Raw genomic sequence first — 26,731 nt, 5'->3', positions numbered from 1 at the left:
GGCGGTAGATGAAAATGGGAGTTTCTACCACCAGGTAGTGTGAACCCACCCTTAGGAATCCTTTGGCTTTGAGGACGGATGATGGGTGCCCAGTTTGCATACAATTGAAAACTTGGTTGTTGTCATGCCCATATCAAGTTAGCGAAATGGGTCTCTCAAGGGCCTAAGAGTGAAGATAATTCTGGCCTCTAGCAGTGCAGAGTAAACTAGTGACAAAAGCGTCTGCCTTCAGATTTTGGGTGCATAGTCCTGGTAGTTCTTCTTGTGCACTTTTTCGGTGTATAAGGAGAGCGGGCAGGAGGGCCCTACCCGACTCCTAAAACAAAACAAAACATACAATTGAACATTGACTATCACACAAGCTGGGTGGACGTGTGTGACACGCGCCTAAAGCCTAAAATGTGGCAAGAAAATGAAGGGGACCAGGGCAGCTCATATCACGAAGTCAATAGGCTAGGCTATTGTAGGCCACTGCCAGCTAATAGGAACAAACTGGAGAGCTCAAAAGGGAGGTTGAGGCCTGCGGGTTACGCTTCTGCGTTACGCGCTTTGCCCACGCGGAATGAAGACTCTGGGTGCCAAACGTACAAGAGAAAATGAAAGGTTGGTGCTTGCAGATCTCTGTTAGTCAAGAGCTTGTAAAATTTGTGCGTGTGAGAGAGAGAGAGAGAGATGACTGCGTCAATGTTGAGGTACACGGAGGTGCAAGGAAGCCACTGTATAAGTAGAGCGTTGTGTCACTGCATTGTGCCCTGCTGCTGTGTCGTATCACAAGCGCTCCTGAAGAGAAGGCATCTCCACCTTCACTTAGTCGTGGACACGGTCGGACACGCGCTGTGAGAGATCCTCTCTTGCGCTTCATTCACACGTCCACTAACCCCCCCCAACCCCCCCCCCCCCCCCCCCCCCCCCCCCCGCCGGAAAACAATTGGGTCCTCCATTTGGTTGTCATGTTGTGATGTACACTGGCGGAGAGCAAGCGTGAGCATTGCCCCGATCATGAGATACACCTCCTTACATTCAGCCAAGAGTAGCTTTACAAGGATCGACACATTACACCATACCAATGCCATAAGCAAGACGCATATTATTTGAAGAGTGACTTCCTCTCTTCATATGCAGAGTATACTTTGTCCTATCCCTCATTGATTGAGCTCTGCCCAGGCTAACGGGTGGATATGGGCTTATCCTGAATTCATCTAGGTATATAACATTAGCAAGAATTATTTTGATTCTTTTTTTCTTCTCACACCCAGGAAAGCTCATGTGCCTCCAAAGGGCATGTAAGCCCCCCAAAACGAGGTTTGGGCTCCATAAGCGCTCCATCTAGTATGACTTATGCCTTTGTTTTCCTAGGCAATGCCCTTCACTTCAGATTGAAAGTGGTCATAAATCCCATGGACCATGAAAGCTCTCATTTTTCCATTGTCATCTTTTCAAAAAATTATTCATGCAAAGGCTTTATTCGAATGAAAGTTCTTGTCTATTCCTAGGGACTGATGCTTTCTATCGTTTTAAATACCTTGCTGATTTGCTTCCTAGTACGCGTAGGAATGTGCACATGATATATATACAACTTGTCTAGCTATTTTCTGCTGGCATGTAGGTATTGAAACGATTTAAGGAACACACTGGACTTATATTGGATATGTGGTTTCAGTAGAACTGGACACTTATTTACAAACAATAAGTAATAAGGCGTATGAAAAACAAAATTAGCTTTAAGCTAGATTTTTTTGTGTAATTGTACATGTGTTACCTATATAAGTAACTTACAGCTCGTCATCAACAACAATGAAAACCTAGTTACCATGAGAATGTTTATTTTTGTGGTCCAAAGGAATGAAATGAACAATGAAACAAAGAATCCTAAACTTGTATCTTCAAAAGTACTCTATACAATTTGAAGCTCCCTTTTTCATAGGAGATTTCCCTCCTATATAGGAGAGTTTCTTATGTTTATTATCAATCATATATGTTGATAACAAAGCGTGGCTAACTCTAATTTTTCATTTGGTCTTTGAAACTTATGCAAACTTATGCCGCACTTTGAACAAGACCAAGTTTCTATCTGGATTTTCATAAAAAGAGAGGTTGACTATGAATGGGAGGATGCACTTCTTCTAAATGGCTTGGGAATCTAAATTTACCGAGTAGAGGACGAATAAATGGAAAAAATTGTTTAGGGCAACCTTATGCAAAAGGGCATCGTATATTCCTTACTTAGGAAGGCTAGCCTTGATACAAAGCTCTTGAAGTCAGATGTATAGTGGTGTTTCACAATATTCTGTAGCAAGATTCCAATTGACAATTGGCCCAAACTATTCTTGGTTGAACATGCTATAAGTCTCTCAAAGTAATGTGAGGATAAGAGAGAGAGAGTTGAAGGCACAAATGACGATGCTGTATATGCATATCTACCTTCATGTTTCAAGGGAGCAAGCATCTTAGATCTTATAATTTCTTTCTTTTGCATCCTTCAAAGGATTGAGTAGCCTATCATGAGGACTTAGGTTTCCAATCCCATATTGTGTTCGATACTCTCGCAAGGTTGTCTATGATAAAAATTCAAGACTTTTTGTCCTTAGAGATGACAAGGAGAGCCACATATGCATCAATCAAAACATAGGATGGATTACCACTTTAAAGTTAATCAATACATCTAGAAGGTCAATTGAGAGAGAGAGAGAGAGAGAGAACCAAAGCAGGACCCCTATTCTAACCCCAATCACTACTCCGCATGCATCCCTTCACCCTTGCGTTGCGTTGTTTGCATGTCCTCGTGCTCAACTTGCATCCCCTCATCCTCGCCCTTCTTCGCCATCGCATTGCTCGCTACGGCTTGCCTCGTGTGTTTGTCAATTGCATTGTCCTTCTGCCTGGTTCTCTATCTACGCTAATCCCGCCCGTCCTTGCCCTACCCAAACTACCTCGCCTTGCCTCGCCTCTCCTCGCCTCGTCCTACCCAGCTGCCCTTGTTGTACATCTTGCCCACCCCTATCCCGCATGCACAACCAGCCAAAGGTGTTGTCACACCCTCGCCCTCACCTTTCCTCGCATGCACTCACATGCATCGCCCTCACTCCCACAGTCATCAGATTCCACCCTCTTATCGCTAACCGCCATCCTCTTTTTGGGTTTGAGTATGGGTTTTAATTCATCAGCTCTCTCGCAAGTATTATGGCACCTTCTATGGTTATTCTAGCAAATCTACAAGGCAAAATTGGTGATCGTATTGAGTTCTCTTTCAAAGAGGGCTGTTGGCCGTATTATCTTTCTCGACAGAGGTACTTTCATTGCTATTTTCTCATCAAAGGAACTTGCTCTAGGGTCATTAGCTGTGCTACTCTCGGCTTCGGGGATAGATTGGTTTCTCCACATCCATGGTATGAGGATTTTACATTAGCAGCTTTTGAAGTATCCATAAAAATAGTGTTTCAAGAGCTGCCTGCATAGTTTTGGCTGCTAGACATGTTGAGGTAAATGGGTTCTATCTTTGGCATACCATTCATGCGCTCAATGCAGATCTAGACATCTATGCCATTTATAAAGGTGGCTACTATCCCTTCCACAATTTTTCTAGATAACATACCTTTTGAGTGGAAAGGGATATGCACTCGTAGAGGATTGTGGTTACGTGCAGACCGTAGAGTGCCTTAGATGCCATGAGATGGGGCACTTGGTGAGGGATTGTCCTAGAGGATGATTGTAGAGACATGTTGCCCTCTTAGTCAAAGAAATCCTAGCAGAGTGCAGATCTATGCCATCTATAAATGCGGCTACTATCCCTTCCACAATTTTTCTAGATAACATACCTTTTGAGTGGAAAGGGATATTGCACTCGTAGAGGATTGTGGTTACGTGCAGACCGTAGAGTGCCTTAGATGCCATGAGATGGGGCACTTGGTGAGGAATTGTCCTAGAGGATGATTGTAGAGACATGCTGCCCTCTCAGTCAAAGAAATCCCAGTTGAGTTCCGCACAGTACTAAGACTCTGCACTAAGTCAACAGTAGACATAGAGATAGAGACAGAAATAGACAGGCAGATAGGTATAGGCACAACCTATCCTTGTTTTTAGGAGGGTTGTGAGAAGTTGATTGTCAGGACAATGGTAGGACCGGGCAGCAGGCCAAGGGCCAAGGACTGAAGGGCTCAGTACGGCTAGGAGCCGAGGGCCAAGCATGCGTTAAGGGGACCTACTTGCAAGGGCCAAGGGCTATAAGTAGGGAGGTTGGGGAGGAGGACCACATGCCAGTCTACCCTTTGCCCTTTCATTGGTATCAGAGCTCAGGGGAGGTGAGAGCTATGGAGGAAGGGGAAGAACTCTCTCTATTTTTGGTAGTAAATGGTCGTAGTCGACAGCAAGCATCGGCACGAGGACTCAAGAGATGGAGATAGGCATATGGGTTGGAAAAGCAGGGCCACACAATGAGAGGCAGATGGCAATTGCGAGGAAGAAGAAGCATAGCGAGCATGCAAAGAGCTTGACAAGAAATGCAGGACAATTGGCCGCAAACAGATGAAGGCATACAGTCATGCATTTTTTTTAAATTGTAAGAGAGATATGGAAGGCACTGCAAGCAATAGAGTTGATTGGCTTTTGTTGAATGTACCCTCCTTGTTTGCGATGGTGACGAGCTCAATTCATAGTGAATGTCTCCAAGGTTTTGGAGTTTGCCTTGTGCAGCAAGGAGAGGATCGTTGGAATCTAGAGGAGATTCCATCTAATAGAGGGGTCACAAATAAGCATCCCAATGGGCTTATGAGGATTGAAATTTGAATATCATAGAAAAGTGCTCTTTAACGAATAATTAGCTAGTCAAGGAGTAGAATCTGTTGAGAACATGAGCATGCCGTCGTTGGAGAGAGAGAGAGAGAGAGAGAGAGAGAGAGAGAGAGAGAGAGAGAGAGAGAGTCGAAGAGTATATTGTTGTTCCCTTGGCACAATACACTATAAAGACGTGTTTTCTCGGTACGCGTATTGTATCACCTTCTAATCCGCTTCTCTCTGTGTGTGTCTGGCTCCTCATAGCGAGACACTCTCTCTCTCTCTCTCTCTCTCTCACACACACACACACACACACACACACACACACACACACACACACACACACAGCCATGGCAATTTCCGTGGCAACTCCTGCTGTCTTCTATTCTCGGGAACTCCCGTCTTCCACAGACTCCGACAAGAAGATGGCTTTCCCACTGAAGCCCCCTTCGAATCTTTCAAGGCTTCCATACCCCCGACGACGGCGGATCACCAGCCTAGCAGCCCGAGCTCTTTGTCAAGACGTAGTGAACTGTTGCCAGCAGCTACTGCAGTATGCTCTTCGTTGAGAGAGAGAGAGAGAGAGAGAGAGAGAGAGAGAGAGAGAGAGAGAGAGAGAGAGAGAGAGAGAGAGAGAGAGAGAGAGAGCATGTGATCACACAGAGACGCGCGCTCGCACGCAAAGGTTGATTGTGACTAGTGTGTTCAAATTCCTGCGATTATTATTTTGCTTTGTTGAAGTGACGCTATAGAGTTTGATCCCTTTTCTCCTCTTTGCTCTACTGCTAATTCTTTGCATATCATAATGCTTCAATTCTTCATTGTGGCTGAGTCTGCTCTACGATATTATGGAATTTCACCACATAGACTTTTGTATTGATTTATGCTCATGTGCAATTTCATTTTTCTCCCTTGTTTTTAAACGTTAAAACAATGAGACAAATGGGATTTATGCCAATATCTAAGGTATTTACAGTTTATGACTAAAATGCTCAATTTTTTACCTTGGAAATTAAGGTCCAATGAAATTGCATCTGAGATTTTTCATTTTCGACCGAGAAATTTACACTACAAACCCGGATATCTGAGCACTACTCATGTGTATGTGATGCATACATATGTTTGTGGGTGAGCATATATTGGTGCCTAGTTTTGCACTCTCTATTGGGCCTTGATGACTTGCCGTAGTCTTTATTAACTTTAAACAAATACTATGAATGATAGAGTTGATGGCTATATTGTCTTGTTGGTGACACCCCTTAGTCTATACCTTGCACTTTCGTTTGAAGGTGAGTGCTGGATATATATATATGTATATATATATATATATGTATACATATATACATATATATATATACATATACATATATATATATAGATATATATACATATATATATATATACATATACATATATATATATAGATATATATACATATACATATATGTATATATATATACATATATATATATATATACATATACATATATGTATATATATATACATATACATATACATATACATATATGTATATGTATACATATATACATATGTGTATATATATGTATACATATGTATATATATATTATTTGTTTTAACTCTTCATTTTTTTGTGCATTTTTGAACAAGTTTGGCAACGATGAGCAGTGTCATCATTTCTAGTTCATTTTGGAACTAGGCTAGCAACTTTGAGTTCCCACGGGCCACCTTGCTAAATACTTGGTGTGTTCTCATGTTGTCTTGACTCCCTTTTGGTGCATATTGCGGCGATGCTTTGCATACACAGATGCACATATTTATACATAAGAGGAAAAGGGCATTGGGAAGTAGTTTCATTTTGATGAGTAGTGTGTGTGTGTGTGTGTGTGTGTGAGTAGAGAGAGAGAGAGAGAGAGAGAGAGAGAGAGAGAGAGAGAGAGAGAGAGAGAGAGAGAGAGAGAGAGAGAGAGCGCTTGGTGAGGTACTTAGTGCTACGGCCCTTGCTTTGCATTTTCCAGGTGGACAAAACAAAGGATCCTCGAGTGTGTGTGACAAGAAAACATCTGTTGTCACGTTTAAGAAAAAGGTAGGAATGGATCACTTATCTTAAGTGTCTTTAAATCAAATTCAAGTTTGAGCAAACAATAAAGGACACAAGTTCATATATTTCTTTTTATTTGAATGTATGCTTGTGTTCTCTCTCGAAAAACTCTAGAGGACACATTTGATGTTGTGAATGTTTTTGTGAGTGCAGGTGCATATATATGTGTGTATAGATTCTCAATTCTTAAGATACTCGTAGATTTGGAGAGGACTCCAATGTAAGAACTAGGGGAACTAGACTTAGGATCCTTCTCCCAACCCCCCATTATATAGGCGGGCTCCTAGCCCCTTGCCCTAGACGGATCCCCTGTCCACACAGTTTAGCTCGGCCCCTGGCCGAAGTCCATGACTGCCCTAGTCCTTAGGTTTGACCCTTGTCCTGACATTACTCCCCCCTTAAGGAAGAGTTTTTGTCCTCGAAAACACAAGTAGTAATATCTTCTTAAGAATACTGATGTTTTCTTTATTGACGTCCCATACGTGAGCCAGAGGAGATATCAAAATCAATAGCCGTGCTCGTGAAATGTAACTGATGGGAGACAGCTTGCCTAGGAGCCTTGCCCGAGAAAATTGTTGTACAACATCGTAAAATGGTAATTACGGATGGGCAGTGCGGAATAACTTGATCATATAGGTCAGAGGCCCTGTCTGACTTGCCTTTGTATCAAGATGCAACCTCCGACTCGCGTGTGTTGTCAAGGTATGGTGTACTCAAGCCGTGCTTGATTTATGGTTACAGCCACAAGCCGTGCTTGTGCTTGGAGTGTGTACCGTCCATTGATTTCCATTGCATTTATCAAACAAAAAATAAAATTAAAAAAATGTATACCTTAATGTTGATCCACTGGCATGTAGCATGCAACTATACGCTTGCCAGCATGTGGCAACACTCCCCACCTGGCCTGGATGGTCGAGCGTCCATAAAATAAAAAAAATTTATACCTTAATGTCGATCCACTGGCATGTAGCATGCAACTATACGCTTGCCAGCATGTGGCAACACTCCCCACTTGGCCTGGATGGTCGAGCGTCCATGAACCTCAAACCCAGCATCGACATCGTCTTGGCCAGAACTTCTCTGCTTCGCTTGCCTATCGAGATCCAAAACAAGAGAGGGAGAAAACGATGATCGAAAGTTTCTCGCTCTGAAATCTTTGCATGCTTTGCTTTCAACTTGTCATAACTTTGCCTAAACCTGTCGTGCATGACTAATGCATGCCGCCTTCTCGTGGTCCTCAACACATGTAGCCTTGCCAATATATCCTTGCTATTGAGCTTTAAGTGCTTTAGGCCTTGCTTTGCATTCAGTCATCTTGCCTGATTTCTCAATAAGCAATCGCTGCAGCAGCTCGGCAATGGAAATCCCCATCAAATCGGAGACTTATCCTACTGCAAGGGGTGGGAGAGCGGTGTTTTCCCGTGGGCACCGGCCCTTATTTTATTTTGTGATTGCCCCAAGGCCAATGGCCATTGGGCGCATACTGTGAAAATAACAAGCTTCAAACCTTGGCGCTGGCGAGCAGGCCGTCGAGGGCGCCAGCGAGAGAGAGAGATGACGTTCTGCCACCTCCCGGGCCAAGCCCCTGTGACGGAAATTTCCCCCCCTGGCTTCGTGCTCTGATTGAGCCTTTCCTCGCTTCGTTTCATCGTGCCCGACAAATCACCCCCCTTGCCGCCAGGGGCTTTGCACATGCAGTGTCTCGGTCGCCTGGCAAGGAGCTACACACGCCCTTGTCCTGACATCCAGAGTATGTAACCTTATGCATGCCAATGTGATTTCAATCATTGGTTGTGTTGGGTCCATATGAGAACTAATCATGTCCAACATTCAAATTATGTTGAGATAAGTTTTTTGAACGAGCGATCGTGGCAAGAAGATGGATCTAGAGGTATGGCTGGGTATTGTGCTTATGTCATGTAAATAGGGATAAAAAGTAATGGATGGACATAAAGATATTAGAGCTCCATATTTTGCATGCTTAACCTTGCACGCGTTTGAAGATAAGATAAGGCAATGTGGACCATCAATGTCGTGGTATTTAGTCAATACTATGCATGATGGAGCTCATGGTTATATTGTCTTGTGGGTGATTACGGTGGGTCTATACCTTGCACTTTCCTTTAAGGGTGAAGCTGGGCTTATCTTGGATTCATCTAGGTATATTTTTTAGCCGTATAGCGGACATGTAGACTTTACATTGTGAAGTTTTTGTCCGAGTTGCGACGACCAATTGATATTGTGCTAATTCTTTCTATCTTTTGTGGTGCGTATGCCCTATCAACCAGCTCATTTTAGTGCTAATTTTTTCGAATTAATGCTTGTTTTAGTGCTATGCTTCATTATGGTTGAGTTTGTCCTTGATCTTCGGAGTCATGACGGAAACTCAATACGGTGAACTTCGTGTTGATGTATGCTCATGTGTGTGTGCGTGTGGTGTGTGTAGTGTTTGGGAGCATATGTTAGTACCTAGTTCTACACCCACTATTGGGCACTCAAAACGTTATTCGGGATGCCGTGGTATTTAGTGAATACTATGCATGATGATGGAGTATGATAATATTGTCTTGTGGGTGACACCGCGGGTTTATGCCTTGCGCTGTTCTTTAAGGGTGAATCAGGCCTTATCTTGGATTCATCTAGGTATATTTAGTTTAACATTTAGATGTTGTATAAAGATCGACTTTTCCAAAATGCACCTTTTTTTTGGTCGATAATGCTTAACCAAAGATAATAATATACTATAGCCTATTATGAACCTTGATTGGTATTTAAGTTGTAACAAAAATGTTTTTGAATGTGGATAGTATCTTTATATGTTCGTCCATGACTAGATGACTCATTATGTGCTTTTGGCAACCTTGGCTATCTCAATGGCTATTTGTTTGTCCCTATTTGTAATATGTTCTTCGAGTAATTATTTGGTTCTAGTAAAATATCGCATTCGATTGAAAAATGTTTCTTAAATACGGCACTTCTCCTCAAACATCGCTAGAAGCATCATTACCCCCACAACGATAAAAAAGCAAAGTGCCCAAGTAGAAAAAGGGGGAATAAGAAGACACTCCTTGGTAGCATACAAAAAGGGGGAGGTGGGTTTGAAAGAGGAGATAAGGTGGTGGAGACACTAGAGCTTTTATATGAGAGTGTAGAAGGACGATCTAACTACAATGGAGGAGGGTGGAAAGAAGAGAAAAGCAAGGCAGCTCCGCTCTCTATTTTGGGGACTCTTAACTTCAAAGCTAGTCAAGTAAATATGCTAGTTTTTGTATGTCTATCTCTAAGCTTGCTTCACAAGTATAACTCCAAGGAGTATGTAGACGTAGATTAAGTCTATTTTCTCTTTTGGAGATCTATTTAACTCCATGTGCTCTCTATTCTCATAAACACCACTATCTACTTATGTCAAAAAGACATTGGCAACTGGCTGTGCTTGTCAACTTGACACTAGTCTTTGGGTTCATGGGCAGGATGCTTGCCAAAGTGGAGCTAACTTATTGGCTCTGCAGCTCTAGCCTCTAACGTCTTGGGTCAAAGTGGATCTGTAATTAATGTCCAATACCTTGCCAAAGGCTTCTTCTCAGTTTAATTCAGTGAAGAAGCGGTTGTGGCCAAAATATTGGCTAAAAGCCCTCTATTCCTTAATCATTCGCTAGTATGCATGCTCCCCTGGGATGCCTCTTTTGAATCTTCTGATACTTTCCAGGAGATGTGTCCAATGCGCGTAAAATTTTTTAACCTCTGGCTTTGGCTGAGAAGTAGCTTGAAAGACCTGGCAGTAGGAGCACTCAGTACCCCACTATTTGTATCGTCAGGCAGAGCAGCAGGTATCGCAGCCCATAAGGTGTGCATTTGGTGGGATCTTAGAAAGCCTCAACCCAAGAATCTAGTAGTAAATGTGGGGCCGGATATTAAGGTCATCCCTCTAAACTTTGGGACCTTTTTCGGTGCTTGCTTCAAATGCAACAAATTTGGACACATTGCTAGGTCGTGTCCTGTTGCTACAGGCACGGCCCTAGGTCCAACAGGTGGTGAAAAAGTAGTGCCTGCAACGCTCCAAATGGACATGGAAATCTTTGCTCAACCTCAGAATATCAATGAAGAGGCAAGAGGAGAGAAGTAGCACAATGTAAGCAGAGAAAACCTAGAGAATTCTGATAAGCCCGTGAACGCCCGTTGAAGCAATGGCAAGGCCACCCAGAAATACCGATTCACATCCGCCGCCTAGCTTAAAACGACATCCCCAGTGGTGCAGAAGATTGTTCTATCACTTGCATTTAGAAAGAAAGATGATGGATGGCAACAAATCTCCAACATCTCATACAAGCGGTTCAAATCCCAAGCGTGGGATGCTGGGCGCATGAAAGAAGTCCTGCCCGATATTCCCAAAATTCCCTTCCTGTATGATAATATCTTTGAGGTTCTCCGGGATGCCAACCCAGAAAACCTCATGGCAACGGAGGACAATGGGAAAGGACCGATGGACAACAGAAAAGAAGGCACGGAAGAATAAGAGTTCCAAGCAGTGGAGGAGTATGTACCTTTATCTCAGTAATGGAAGATTTCATCCTTCAATCGTGGAATGTGAAGGGGCTTAACACCCCTCTTTTGGAAGGAAGTTAGAAAAGGAAAGAAATCAACTTTGGGCTATCCATGAGCATGACCTCGATGGAGCAAGCAAAAGAAAGCAAGCAACGGGAAAGAAGCTTGTCTTCTATGGAGAAGGTGTTGGCAGGTACAGTGTTGTCCTCTCTGTCGTGGACAGAGACCTAGAGCCCAAGGTGGTGCAATCATCCTTTCGGGAGAGCTCTAGGAGTTAGGATAAAGTGGGCGGACCAACACATCACCATCATCAAGATCTATGGACCCTGCTCGACAAAGGAAAGAGCAAAGCTATGTGAGCACCCGAAAGGCACCCAGGTGGAAGGGAAATGGCTACTCGTGGGAGACTTCAATATGGTGGAGAAAAAACGGTTCAGAACAGGTTCTTCGAACATGTTAGCTGTTTCAGAAAGGTCCAAATGGCTAAGCCTATGTGAGAAGTTGGCATTAATGGACATGTGGGAGGTGTGGCCTTGGAATAGCATGCTAGGGTTCACGTACACTAGTCTACAGTATGTCGGTACAACTTCGCGGCCAGATCGATGTTACTGCTCTCACCAAGCCGATTGGCTTCCATCAATGATAGAAATGAAGGTGGTGACCTCACAATGCTTGTCGGCTCACCTACCGTTAAGCATGAAATTACAGAAAAACGAAGGACATTTCCCCAAGGCTCTAAGAAGCTGCTATTTATCAACAAGGACGCACATGTTCAAAGACCCTCTCTTCAAAAGCCTAGCCTTAAAAGCGATGAACAAGCTTTAGAAGGACGTGGAATCGGCAAGCTTGAGGACCTGAGATATTTTCGCCAAGAATAGTAAAAAAGCTATCAAGACTATAGGCCCTAGGAGTAAGAAACACCGCGAAGAGAGCTTGAAGCAGCTCGTAGGTGAAGTTGAACTATTAACCACCAAAAAACACGAAGGATCCGCTTTTGAAGCTGAGCATAAAAGGTGGTTAGAAGCTAAGAGTGACTTGGCCGAACAACAACTTGAGGAGGTGAGAAAGACGAGACTATTATCCAAAGAAACATTCCTCTAGTCGAAGGAGGCTAATCAATCCCAATTCTACAGGACCCTCAAAGTCGAGAAATCTGGGATTGTCCACTTGGTCATCGATGCGGAAGGGAAAGTTGTTAAGGACCTAGATAAAATGGCTCAACTGATGTTTGATCACCTGCGATAGATCATTGGCCAACAAGAGGCCCACTTACTGGAAGTGGATGAGGCCAGAGCCACTCTGCTAGGAAGTGTAAAAAAAAAAAGTGTTCCATTCAGATGCCAGCCTCTTGGAGAAGGCATTCTTCGAGGAGGAATGCTCTCTTGCGTTGCAAGCTTGGGGCAAAGAGAAGTCTCATGGATGGGACGAACCTGACTACTGAGTTCTTTAAAGAAATCTGGGATGAGCTCAAGTCCCCGTTTACGTGAATGGCTAACCAAGCCCTAATCAATGGAGCCTTGCACTTGAGCATCAAAAGAGGCCTCATCAAACTTATCCCCAAACTAATATGTTGCTCCCAATTGAAGCACTGGAATCCCATTATGATGTTAGTTCCATACAAAATTATTACCAAAACAATTGCCCTTAGGATCTCTCCCCTCCTGCCCCCTCCAACATGGGTTTATCAAGGGAAGGTCAATCTACGATAACATTTTGGTAGCAATGGTCAGCATAGAGTATGCATCATTCACTAAGCAAGAATGTATATTGCTACAACTGGATTTAGATAAAGCTTATGACAGAATCACATGGTCGTTTCAACGAAGAGTTCATGGAAGCTCTAGGCTTTGGGCCAAGGATGTGTCGATTGGTCAATACTCTTGGTGCTGGTAGTCAATCTGAGCTCCTGTTTAATGAGAGAATTGTGGGTGCATTTGAGGTAAAAAGATCGATCAAGCAAAGTGGTCCACTAGCCCCTCTAATGTTTGCCATTAGATCTCATCCTTTGGTGATATTGCTCGAAGATAGCACTGTAAAAGGGGAGATTCAAGGGCTCTCTCTGCCCAACAATGACCAACTTCTGGCGAAGCTGTGTGCGGATGACTCCCTGCTCTTCCTCAAAGCTTGTCCTCAGGTGATTAGAAAGGCTTTGGAGATTGTGTAAATGTATGCCATTGCATCAGGGTCGAAGTGTAGTATTGAAAAATCAAGATCGATCTCCATCTCAAAAAATGACTCGTTCGATCCGTCAATGTAGATCGAGGAGATTGTGTTTAAAGGGAAGGTATTGAGACCCTTGGCCCCTGGGAGCCCCTCCGGGGGTGGATATAACCCACAAACAAGGATTCCTATGGGTGTTGGATAAGGTTAGGAGCAAGATGCGAATGTGGGAGTTTGTGCTTCTCCCCTTCTCGAGTAGAGTGAAAGTGATCAATTTGTTTATGCTTCTATACATAGCCTTCAACGGTCTGTTGCTTAAGCTAGCCAAATGCAATTGGTAGGAGCTCTTGAAATAGGTGAAAGGATTCTTATAGAAAAACAACACTAAAACCTCAATGCCATGGCAATGGGCGAGTTGGGAGTCAATAGAGGCGGTATCGAGTTCCTCAACCGTAGTACTCATCCAGAGGTCAAATGTGCCAAATTTGTGGTTGCAATCACAAAGCAGGATCAAGCATGGGCTGTTATGACAAAGGTCATGATGGACAATACCAAACTGTGCTTGCAAGGTGGCAAGTGGAAAGGGCTGGAGATGCATGACAAGTTGTTGGCCCCTCAATGGTCTAACCTGAAACTTGGGGACACAACATGCGAGCTAGTTCAAAAGTGCAACAGTGTAAGGGAGGCCTTAGAATGAGCAGAGAATACTAGATACTTTCACAACTCAATTACTCACTAGTCCCCTTGGCTGTCAAAGGCGGGAAGTGTCTTGTTGAACCCCTTCTTGAGGAAAGTGGCTAGAAAGATCAATAACAAAGGACTTCGACGACTTGGCCAATTTTGGGATAGCAATAGTAGAGGTTGGCCAATTTTTTTATTAACACAAAGCCCTAAGCCCTTTGAGCTTCTCAATTATTGAACCCTAGGGGGTGGTGAAACAAGAAAAGGGTTTCTCTCTCGAGATCACGATATCAATGGCAAGGCAAGGCATGCCTGCATCTGCTCTATCGAAAACTCTAATGTGTAACTATAATTGGCATTTGTGAGCGTCGACTCTGTCTGGGCTTATCCCTCTTCTTGGAGGATGGGTATGATATATACATCTCGGTCTGACCATCCCTCTTCTTAGAAAACAACCATAGCATAGACTTCTTAGTTTCGCTTGGAAGACACTCTACCTAATGACAAGACAACATTTGGTTGTGGTTCGTGAAGTCTAGCTGTGACTATTACAACAAATGATTGAGTTTTGCACGGTGCAGACTTCTCAGCCGGAGTTTTTGTGGATCGATTGCTTCGCCATGATTGATTGTAAGCTGCGGCTGCTTTCTCTTTTCTTCATATAATCGACCATAGATCTTCTTTGGGATGCAAGCCTTTCGATACTCCTAGGACATATCTTCTTTTGGATGCAAGCCTTTTGATACTCCCAGGATTGTTGAGTCTACTATGAGAGCTTTTTTTTCTGCAAATTGTTTTTAGGTGTGGTACATACACTTGGTAGTAGCAGGGGAGTACTACTCGTGATGGCATCTGGAGTTCCCAATATTGTTGCTTTGCAATAGACCCCACATCTTCAACTTTTGGCGGTTTGTTCAGCATTAGGTGATAGGAGGTGTTACACCACTCTTCTAGGGTTAGAGCAATGTGGCTAGTGTGCATCTTGGTTGACCACCCATTTGCATATTTAGGCTGTATTGGGCCTTGGGCTAGCCACAACGATAGGACGGACTAGATTTGGTGCTTTGCCCCATTTATTGGGCACCCACTTACTCTGCTCGTGACAACATCTACTCGTAAATTTCATATTGGTTGGAACTCCCTCGATTGTTGCTTTGTAGTAGACATCTTCATTCGAAGCCGAAGATATCTTTACTCAAAGTGTCACATCTTCGGCTTCTTGCAGTTTTTTTCACATCAGGTGCTGAGAGGAGGTGTTAAGAGTTATGCCACTCTGTTGCTTCATTTAGAGTTAGGTAATACTCGTATTGGCTAGTGTGCACTTGGAATGGCCTCCCATTTGCATGGTATTTAGACTGCATTAGGTCTTGGCTATGCAACAGCGGCTGATTGGACCAGATTTAGTTCGTTGCCCCATATTGTGTGTTATTTGTTGGGTATAAAGGCCCTCGCCTCTTTATAAACTCACTCAACTCTCATTGCGTGAGAACAAACGCTTATTGTACATTGTACCTTTAGAATATAAAATACATTCATTCCCCCCCCCCCCCCCCCCCCCCTCTCTCTCTCTCTCTCTCCTTCCTACGTCTTGCGCACCCATCAAACTGGTATTAGAGCCTAGTCTCGCACACTTCCATTCACACATCAGCTGGTTTCTCCGGTCACAGTAGCTCAACTCTTCTCACGTAGGACAAGTCAGAACCCTACTCAATCTTGAAATTCAGCCTCACTGTTGTTCTTCCATAACAGCAGAATCTGCGTCAAAAATTGCAGGGTTCGTGCATAAAAGCTTCAAAAAATTTGGGGCTTTTCATGTACAAGTGAAATTTCACTCGGCTAAGTCAATTTCATTGACATTTGTGCACGACTGAGCTTGAAAAATTGGGGCTTCTGCAAAATTTGCTCATATTTTCCTTATGGGATCATGTACTAATGCAATTGGGACAGATTCGTCAGAGAAAATTTGGGGCTTTTGTTAAAATTGTGGATTTCGACAAAATTAGCGCAAGAAATTTTGGGAATTTTGTTCAAATTTTTGAATTTTGGCAAAATTGATGCGTTGGTGGGTCTTGAAAAGTACACGAGGGTTCTGTACTGATTGTGAAAGGCAAGAAGAGAAATTTATATTATCTGTATTGCAAAGCATTACTTGGCAAGTTTTTGGTTGTAGCGGAAGTCCATTCTCAAATGCAGCTTTGCCAGAAAAGACTTGGTTGTACGAGCTAGAAAAGCCTTCAGATTCTCGCTTTTTTAGGGAGATTTGATGTAAAAGGCCCTTGTCTCAACTTTTGTAATGATTGTATGTATGGAAAACATGCGAAGTCTTCTTCTTACTCTGGCGTCGCTAAGAAGTCTAATGCTCTTGATTTGGTACACTCTGCCAAATGAACTATGTCTGTTAGTTCATATAGGGGTGCACGGTACTTTGCTACTTTCATTGATGATTTTAGTAAAAAGTCATGGGTGTATGTGTTAAAGAGCAAAAATGAAGTGTTGGATGCTTTCAAACGGTTTTATGCTTTTGTTACCACACAGAAAGTACTTATATTGAAAGCAATTAGAACGGATAATGGGAGAGTATGTCTCTAATGAGTTCAACAAGTTTTCTGAGATGCATCGCATTAAGGGAGAGTTGACGGCTCCTTATAACAATGCATCAAATGGTGTGGCTGAACAATATAATCACACACTTTGTGAGAGGATGCATGCTGTCCACAGTTAATCTCCCATAGGAGTTTTAGGGGGAGGCTTTTAAACTACAGTTCATGTGTACAATCGCTCTCCGAATCGTGCTTTGAAGAATGGCATCGTTGAAGAGGTTTGGTATGGCAAACCTGCTTCATATGACCATTTGCGTGTCTTTGGCTGTGATGCCTTTGTGCATGTACCTGTAGAACTGTGGACCAAACTTGCCATGAAATCCATCAAGGGCATCTGCATGAGATATGGAGATGAGGGAGAGATGGGTTATACATTTTGGTTACCTCAGAAACACGAAGATAGTACGCAGCAGAAATGTAGTGTTAAATGAGGCAAAGTTGCTGAACAATGCTACACAAGGTGATCTTGACAAAAAGAAGGTCAAATTTTAGCATGAACAACTAGCCATTAATCAACCATTAGCTGAAGATTTTGTTCCTATTGATGTTGAAAATGAGCAGCAACCCGTTGTGCTACTGCCAGAAGATCATGATAGCCAATAGATGCACAGGATGGGGTAGGACACGACGAAGAACATGCTGAAAATAGATTACAATAGCAAGGAAATGCTGAAAGTCAGCTACTTTATGACGGTGTGCACATTCTTGAGGATGTAGGTCCATTGCCACAAAACATGGACCATTGGGTAAGGTCTACACATGTCAGAAGATAGCCAGTGCACCTGCAACTTGCCCTCTTGCTGATTGAAAAATGCAGTCTACAACCCCCCCTCCTTGTGCTTCGGATCCGCTAGGTGTTATCAGGCCTAGGCTCTAGCCTTTCATACCGTGTCAAAATCATTCACGAGTAGGTGTAGAAGTAGAGGAGAGAGAAGAGAAGTGCAGAGAAAAATTCTAGAGAGAGAAGTGGCACTCTATAGATGATCCCAGATATAGGTCATCCTATGGACCTTTCCCAGAGGCACGGCGATTTTACTACGATTTGTAGCATCACTCTCGAGTCTCTGGTCCATGTGGAATGCTCACTGTGCTCACATGGTGGGCCCACAGTTTTCCCCTCCATCCACCACTTGACTATTTGGACCTAGCTACTACATACTCTTCGTAGCTAGTGGGAGACGTCAATGGGTTCCTCCAAGGTAGTGGAGCAGTGTCGATATTCCTTTCTTGGGACATGGGTGAGATCTTCAGTCTTTTTCGGTCTAAGCAATGGTCGTATCACACGACACTATGCACAACCACAGCGGTTCATTTTACGTTCTTCATAGAAGCCACATTGATGTATACATAGCCTCCACATTGTACGCCCGTCTTGTACATCCTTTGGGTGATGGGCTTTGAGCATCCCAAGAGATCTTTTTCATACACAAAATGAAGAGAGGGAGTGGCACAAGCCTTTCGGCCACAAACTTAGTAAACAAGATAGTACAAGGCTCTAGAATACTACCAAAATGAGGGGCATCCCCTTTCCCTACATAAGGGTCTAATTGAAATGCCTCACTCACATCCAAAACTTGACGAACCATAAAATAGGAAAACTCGAAAAACTTGGAAAATGGACAAAAAATAAATGTCCGGCTGGTCAAAAACTGTATCTTCAGAAGCCTCACAAGGCCAGATGCAGCCACAAAGAAGCCCTTGCTCACAAAATCTTGATAGGGAAGCCTAGGAAATGACCTCCAAAACTGTAATAGTTATTGCATGCTCCACAATTCTTTATTTATTTTCATCAAATTACATGGCAATAAAATGGTTAATTTGATGACGCATGAAATTTGGAAATTGGATGTTTCGGAATGGATTTCAAAGGTTCCAAGAGGCTTCGATCCATGGTTTGAAATGCCATTTCAGAGGTTCTGTGAAAATCTTCATCATGGATATTGATATACATGTAGAGATACTAAATGATCATGCTCATTGCAAATTGTGTCAATGTAAGGCAAGAGCTAGTGTGGCTTTACTTTAAACTTTAAACATGAAACAAATTAGATGGAGCCACTTAAGCAAACACTTTTGAGAGACACAAAATGCTATAAGGGCTCATTCTTTCTATCTTTTGTGGTGCGTATGCCCTATCAACTACCTCGAATTTGTACCAATTTTTTCGATTTAATGCTTCTTTTAGTGCTAGGCTTCGTTGTAGATGAGTCTGTCCTTGATCTCTGGAGTCTTGACAAAAACTCAATAAGTTGAGCTTTGTGTTGATGTGTGCTCATGTGTGTGTGTGTTTGGAAGCATATGATGTTAGTACATAGTTCTACACCTACGATTGTGTATTGATGACGTTAGTGGGGATGTCGTGGTATTTAGTCAGTACTATACATGATGGAAATGATGGTTATATTGTCTTTGGGGGTGCCTACCTTGGGTCTATACCTTGCACTTTCCTTTAATGGTGTATCTGGGCTTATCTTGGATCCATCTAGGTATATATGATATTTATTTGCAATTGAGATTTATTTCCTTATTGGATTTCATAAAGAATGATATCAGGTTTTAAGTGCTGCAAGTAACACTAAATTTACTTGTTAGACGTTTATATGATACTCCATTACTCATTTGTCTTTATGCTCACAATCAAGCTGTCAATTGTTTTTGTGTCTTTTGTAGGCCTATCCTATTTGCGATGCTGTTGATATATTGTTGATGGAGCTCAAGATTTTGACATAGTGATGATGCTCTAGGCATCCCTATGGGTGAGAATGGCAATTCTTTTACAAAAGAATGCTATTTAGATTCTTACTTCTTGTAGATTGTGATGGATATTTGGTTGGGCTTGTATTTAAGGACACTATTTTTACTCTTTTCAAGCACTCTGTAAAAATTGGAGGCACACATATTACCACAATATTAAAAAATGGGTATTTACATAAATTTCACATTAGAGTATTTGGATGTGCATGCGGTTGATGCACTTACTACTTGACACCCCGTGTACACTTCGAGTATTTGGATGTGCATGCGGTTGATGCACTTACTACTTGACACCCCGTGTACACTTTGGGCATGTGCATCAGCTCTTGCATATGCTTGCTATTTAACCTGCATATGCAGTGACATTGTGGTGAGCTCATTGTTGCTTGTGAAAGCTGTATCTCTCTTTTGTTTCAAGCAAAGAGAGCTTTTAAGCTTCTATGAGGCATAGCTCCGGGTGGGGGTTGTGTCTTTGTGTGTTCTACATAGGGTGTCATATGGATAGTTGTGTCAAGTATGTGGATGGCTTGATTTCCGAGTGTAGAGGAAAGAACCATGAAAATTCATGCTCCTCTCTCTCTCTCTCTCTCTCTCTCTCTCTCTCTCTCTCTCTCAGATGTGAGCTCAATGTTGCAATATGCTACATCAAGGAAGTGTAGGAGTTCGATGTAGGCAGGAACTCTAGCAAACATTGTGATTGTTTTGCATAGATATTCTTCAACAGTTGATGCTACCGTCGGTCTCCATATGAATATTGACAGAGTCAAGGTGACTCTTTTTCTAGCATCTATCATGATAGTAGCAACTGGAATTGATAGAGTCGAAGGATGTAGGGAGGCTATCGATGGCGTTTCCACAACGAGCAACTCAAAGCCCTTACACGCCATTTGAGCTTGTTGGTGGCAAGGTTCCTTTGGTAATGTTGATTATGCATACCTGTGTTTACCAATCCATTAAGTGATCTTGTTGGAGGTTGTAGTAATTATGCAACTTTACTACCAAACTTGTGTGATCCACAAAAAGCTATGGCATATACCAATAGCTTTATGCCCTTCCTCTTGCATAGACTCTCTCTCTCTCTCTCTCTCTCTCTCTCTTATTGTGGTTACCTTTCATGTAAACATAGTTTTGGAAAATACTATTATATGTCTCATTGAAAATTATGATCAGGTGAAGCTATCAATCATTGTTACCACCCACTTTGTCATTGGCGATACTACTCTCTCCATCATCCCCATTGGCATTGTGGCTCCCACATGCATTTGCTCATAGCCATGGTGCTTAACATAATAGCTATAAAGCAAGAAATGCAGGCATGGTAGTAGAAAAACTATAGTTGAGAAGTGGAGAGAGAGAGAGAGAGAGAGAAGAAATTTGATGTTGACATCTAGTAGCGTACTTATTATCCCTCTTTAGGAAGGTTAACATGAAGTATTTACATGGGGATGTGCTTGCAAGTGTTTATACAAATAGCCACATTTTTTCTTGAGGTATGTTTGCTTGGAGGCGGCCTCGTGATTTCATCACTTGTTTAAGTGACTATATATAAAGCCAAAATTCGGCCAAAAGCTATATCGTTCACATGAAAAATTGAAAGTACAAGAAAAAGCATGTGCACACACTTGCACACATTGTAAACAGATGTAAATGCATGTGTCCAAGCATGGATATGTGCGCACACAGGACATGAAGATGGACCTTTTCTAGAAGATTATGGCTCACATCAATAACGCAACAAGGTCTAAAGTGAGATTGAGCTCTGACAATGATGCATGTATACACATGCAATCGTAGGTGGGCCCCTCTCTCTCTCTCTCTCTCTCTCTCACACACACACACACACACACACACACTCTATAAGGGAAATAGTAGGATAGTGGGGCAAGGCTCTAGGTTAAGCATGTACTTTAGGGTTCTCTAGGCCAAGGGCTAAATAGAGAGTGGTTGGGAGGAGAAGAGCAGTCATGGGTTGTTCCCACCATTTATGCACAAGAAGGGCCATCTTTTCCGATATGGGACTACACAATTGTCAATGTCTTACCATAGGGTTTGTTCAGGAGCCTATACAAAAAATTGGCGTTTGCACAGTTCCAAACCGACGTTATAATAAGCAATACCCATGAAACTTTGCAGAGATAGGGAGTAGGATGCATTACCCACCCTTGAAAAGTTTCATGGCCATCCGTTACCATCTCGTTGATATGGAGGTACACAATCTTAAATTTCTTACCATAGGGCTTGCTGAGGGTCCTATGGATTTTTTTTTGTGTTTAGACTGTCCTAGACTAGCAAGACGATAAGCAATGGCAATGATACTTTGTAGGGATGGGGAGTAGGGTGCATTACCTACCCTTGTAAACTTTCATGGACATCGATTACCGTCTTGCTTGTAAAGGAGAGCACAAACGCTAATTTTCTGCCATAGCATCTTCAACAAGTCCTATCGAAGAAAATTTTCTTTTGCACAACCCTAGACTGACAAGATGGTAGCGATGTCCATGAAACTTTGCAGGAGTAGGTAATGTATCCTACCTTGCCCTGCAAAGTTTCATGGCTATTGCTTTCGTATAGCCTGGATAGGAGAAATGAGAGGGAATGTAGCTCTCTCCTTGAATGAGGACTGGCTGTAACACATTATCATCATTGATGAAAAGCGTAAACTTCTCCCAATCGATAATGGGTTTAAACATGCGAAGCCATTTAATGCCCAAAATGATATCACACCTTGCAAGTTTAGAGACTACCAAAATGACAAATAAGTTGAGTTTGTTGGATGATTAACTTGATGTCATTAACTTCTTGAGAGATCAAAACGTCCATGCCTTCAGAAAATTCTTGCACCGGAGGCTAGGGATAAGAGAAGCTTGAAGATGTGCACGTTTCACAAGAGTTTCATTTATGACATCATGAGAACTTTCAAAATCAAATAACAAAAACTCTTTGTGTCCATAACATTTTTTAAGTTCATACTCTTTGAAAGTTCCCTCGTGCTTAGCCAATTGCTCTACCACATTCACTTGAGGGGTAAGTTGACGCAGTAAAGTTTTCCTTTTTTGATTCTTTCTTAGGATATTTCTTTTTCATGTGACCTACAAATGAAAAATGGAAGCACTTACGTTCTTTTGCATTCAATGCTTGTTCTTCTCTATTTAATGACCACCGAAAACTTCTTGAACAATCTTTTCATCAGGCGTGAGTTGAGACTTATCAGATTTTTCTTTACCCTTATCTGTAAATTTATTGCCCTTAGATTAAAAAGATGGAGAATTGGATTGAGAAGAAGAACTGGAAGAGTTCTTTTTATAGTTACCATTCCCATTAGAATTCTTGTCCTTAGATGAGTCATGAGAGAAAGAGTTCCCATTACTTGAGGTTGTCTTGAGCTTACCCTTGTTGTGCTTCATCTCTTGGACTTGAGCCAAGCATATAGCGTCTTGCAATGTCTTTGGATCCTCGACTTTCACATCAAAATTGATCAAGTAGTCCAATCCAAAGATAAAAGCCTCTAACCTTTCCTCATCCTATTTACGCAACTGTCCACCTAACTGCGACACATGGTTAGCATACAACATCAGAGGTTAGCATACAACATGTTAACTGCGACACATCAAACGCTTTAATCGACATGCCTCCTCCGCTTCCAAACGCTCTTGTCGTCGGGCTTCGTCTTGCCGCATCATCATCTCCATCATCATGCGCATCATAGCATCCATGGGATTTAGTGGCAAAGAGGGACAGGCAGGGGGAGGGCTCATGGGAATATCCGTAGGTGGGACTTGCTCGCCTTCTTGATTGGTGGAGGTCTCCATATTGCTACGATTTTTGACCATGCAAGAATTTGTCCTCTTGGTTCAAGGAAGACCACAGACAAATCTACTCCCTCGTTGGCACACCCCGCATGCAACACCCGGTATACAATTGACTGTTATTTATCGATGCTCAAGGCGCACATCTCTACACGCAATGATATGCCTGCTGTTCCAAGAGTGGGAGGAGTATACATTGAAGGGCTGCCAACACAACCGAAAACACGAGAGAATTCTATTTTTTGGGGATTAGCGGATTAATGAAAAATCTTCAAAGCTCTAATTCCAATATTGGGTGCGATGGAATTGAAATGGTGAAGACTCAGTTTTACACTTCCACAAAATCCTTTCTTTCTTTCCTTGTATTAGTGATTCTTTTTGCTTGAATCATGGTTCCTTTTACTTGGATTCAACATACAGTGCTGATGATGGTGAAGATACAAGCTTGCATTTTTGGGAGACAAGCCAGGAGGATAGAGAGGATGGTCCATGCCCTATGGCGAGGAGACAGGTTCTGATGAACCTGTGTTGGCAAGGTAAAGCTACCTTATTGTGTGTCTGATAGTATGGTGATCGACAATGAGAAAGAAGAGTAGGTTGAAGTGCCAAAGCTTGTGGAGATGGATATGCAGTAAAAAAGGCATGTAGTACTTTGTTGATGGCCATGCTAATGAGGGTTGCGGTGGAAAGTGCTATAGTAGTGCAATTGGTTTGCAGCTTTGCTGAGAAGGGCAAGGCCTTATCTACAAATAGCCAAGCGAGCCTACAAGGTTAACAAGATGTTGGGGGAGCGTATCACACCACCCATAAAGTGCATGTAACACAATCTAGATCAACATAATGTCAATCGAGGACACAGATGACACGATAGGCACACATAGGAAATCTCTTTAGCTTGTCAGGCTGAGGCCATCCTACACATACAACACTTTGGAAGGCCAACTAAACCACAATCTAGAGTCTCACTGCTCTCAACTACACCACCTACCCATATGCACACAAACGGAAGGAAAACTCATCAAATTATACCAGAATCGTACAAAACTTAAGGAACACCATCCCCTCACTAGGATACACCTGTCCCAAAGCCTCTACACCCATAACCCTAGCTGTAAACCCATCTGCGGAAAACGCATATAAAGACAGCCAAATTTTGGAAGTGCCTGAAACTAAAATCTATGAGTACCTACGCGTAGCTTATGTCGCTACGATTCTAACGACTACTTGCACGCAGAAAACAGACATTGTTTGATATACTTACAGCCACAAATAGCTCGTAGTAGATGCACGAGCACATTCGCTCCGTTCCGCGAGGAATGCTTGGTGTTGTTGTGTAGCTCTTACTGAGGCTACAACAATGGTGCAGCCGGATCTACAATGTGATGAACAAGCGGGAAGTAGCGCCAGGATGAAGCTCAAGCTCTCTCTCTTTCTCTCACACACACAGTAGACGGCAGCGCTAAAACTTTATTATGATTATCTTACAAATGTGAACTAGGTACCTTATATACTAAGGTCACCTTAGGTTAAACCTAAAATAGAGTTTGAGGGGTCGAATGACTTGGTATTTACAATATGGAAGTGCCATTGCACCCCGACTTCTGCTACTAGACTATCTACTTATTACAAATGATGTTTATGACCATAATCCTCATCATTCCATAACTCTCAGAGAATAAGGCTTTGTTGAGTTATGTCGTGTTGTTGACCCAGCCGTCAACACTCCCCCCCTCCGCGTTCATGTCGTCCCTGACATGACTTGGTTGTCGATGTCGATGCGGTCTTTGTTGTCGTGTTTTACTGATGTAAAGAAAGTATAGGCTGTAGCCTTTGAACCATTCGAATATCTCGGCAAGATAACTAGACGGTGGGTAGCCACCACCATGATGGATATTCTTAAAATAGACTCCCTTTGCACCGTAATGAGATTTCTCCATTCCTTGAGTGCTCCACACATCAAGCAATCCATATGTGTCCATGAAGTATGCAGTGTGTGCAAACAATATATGTTGCACTCATGCCAAGCGGACATCATCAAGATAATAAACTCTTTTAAAGACCTAAAACAACGAAAAAAAAAAACCATGTAGTGATTTATATACCATGAATTTACAACGGCCCCAGTGAATTTACATAGTGCTTCTTTAAATTCTTCTCGTTGCTTTGGAATAGTGCTCAAAGATTCATTCATTGCACAACCTTTTCCAAAGATGCCCAGACAAGTTTACATTTGTTCGCAACATCCACATTTGTATCTTTGTCAATTGTACAACCACACAAATCTCTCCATAAATCCCATCGTCTCTATTTTTTTCCAGCACCACCATTGGCTATGGGTGCCCTCTATACTTTTTGAAAGAAACGTTGAGCTTTATCACCACTCCTTTGAACTAGCTCCCAAGTGTTGTCTCTACTATTGTCCACTAATAAAAAGACGTGTCCCTTTTGACAAACAACACAATTTAGTAATCCTTTTATCTCCTTCAACAACACCATTGAATGCTCAACAAGTTTCATTGTGAAAGCATAAGCAAATGTTCAAACACACGCATGAATGCATGGAGTGTACAAAAGTGTACATTGTGTAAAGGAAATGAAATAATGAGATTCGAAGAGCTATCTTTCGAAGAATGATCAAGTTCCGGTCAACATAACAATTAAGTAGTAGTCCATGCAATTCAGCCATGAGCAAGTCTTCCTCAATTGTTGCTGCTCTAATGTTTTTTTTTTGAACCACCTTTGAGATTTTAAAGGGATTTTTAACCTTTAGTACACAATTGACAATGCAAGAGGGTATTTGCGCCTTGTTTGCACCTTAACATACACTTTATGGTTTTCAAGTCACCACCTAGAAGTCAATCAACTTCAAAGTCTCCTTGTCCTTGCACTTTCAACCTCTCGTTTGCTATTTGCCCTTTAATGGCATTCGTGATCCAGGGTATCTTTTCAAAAACTCATGCGAAGACATCATATCTTTCATGAGATACTTCAAATACACCTAACCACCAAATATCCCTCTCTGATTGAACACTAAATGTAAGATTATGACCTTCTACCATAAAAACTGAATGATTTTCATAGAACATGGCTTTGTTCATGAGCGTTATACTTATTCGCTTTTATCAACACCACTTAACAATTTGAGCTTCATCCACCTTAATACAAGACTCAATCTCTCTCCAAGCACTACGAAAGTATACAAACTTTCACTTTAAACTAATATTTCCCATGCATTGCTACAACCTTTTCAAATCCACAAAAATATTGTTAATTTTTTTGTTAGCATACAAAGGGTCATCGGCATTTGGATTAGTCCCTCCTCTTTGATGATGTGGTTG

The 26,731-nt window shown here is 42.3% G+C and overlaps 1 long non-coding RNA gene across 1 annotated transcript; it reads left to right on the top strand.

Moving 5' to 3' along the window:
- Window positions 1–451: 451 nt before the first annotated feature.
- LOC147460073 (uncharacterized) lies at window positions 452–19,767 on the top strand. Its single transcript, XR_015187935.1, has 3 exons — window positions 452–603; window positions 6,768–6,835; window positions 19,504–19,767. It is a non-coding gene; the product is annotated as an uncharacterized LOC147460073 (long non-coding RNA).
- Window positions 19,768–26,731: the final 6,964 nt, after the last annotated feature.

Source organism: Adiantum capillus-veneris, chromosome 4 (assembly GCF_014529385.1).
Source record: "Adiantum capillus-veneris isolate H3 chromosome 4, ASM1452938v2, whole genome shotgun sequence".
NCBI classification, from domain to species: domain Eukaryota; kingdom Viridiplantae; phylum Streptophyta; class Polypodiopsida; order Polypodiales; family Pteridaceae; genus Adiantum; species Adiantum capillus-veneris.
This window is presented reverse-complemented; position numbering and strand designations above follow the sequence as displayed.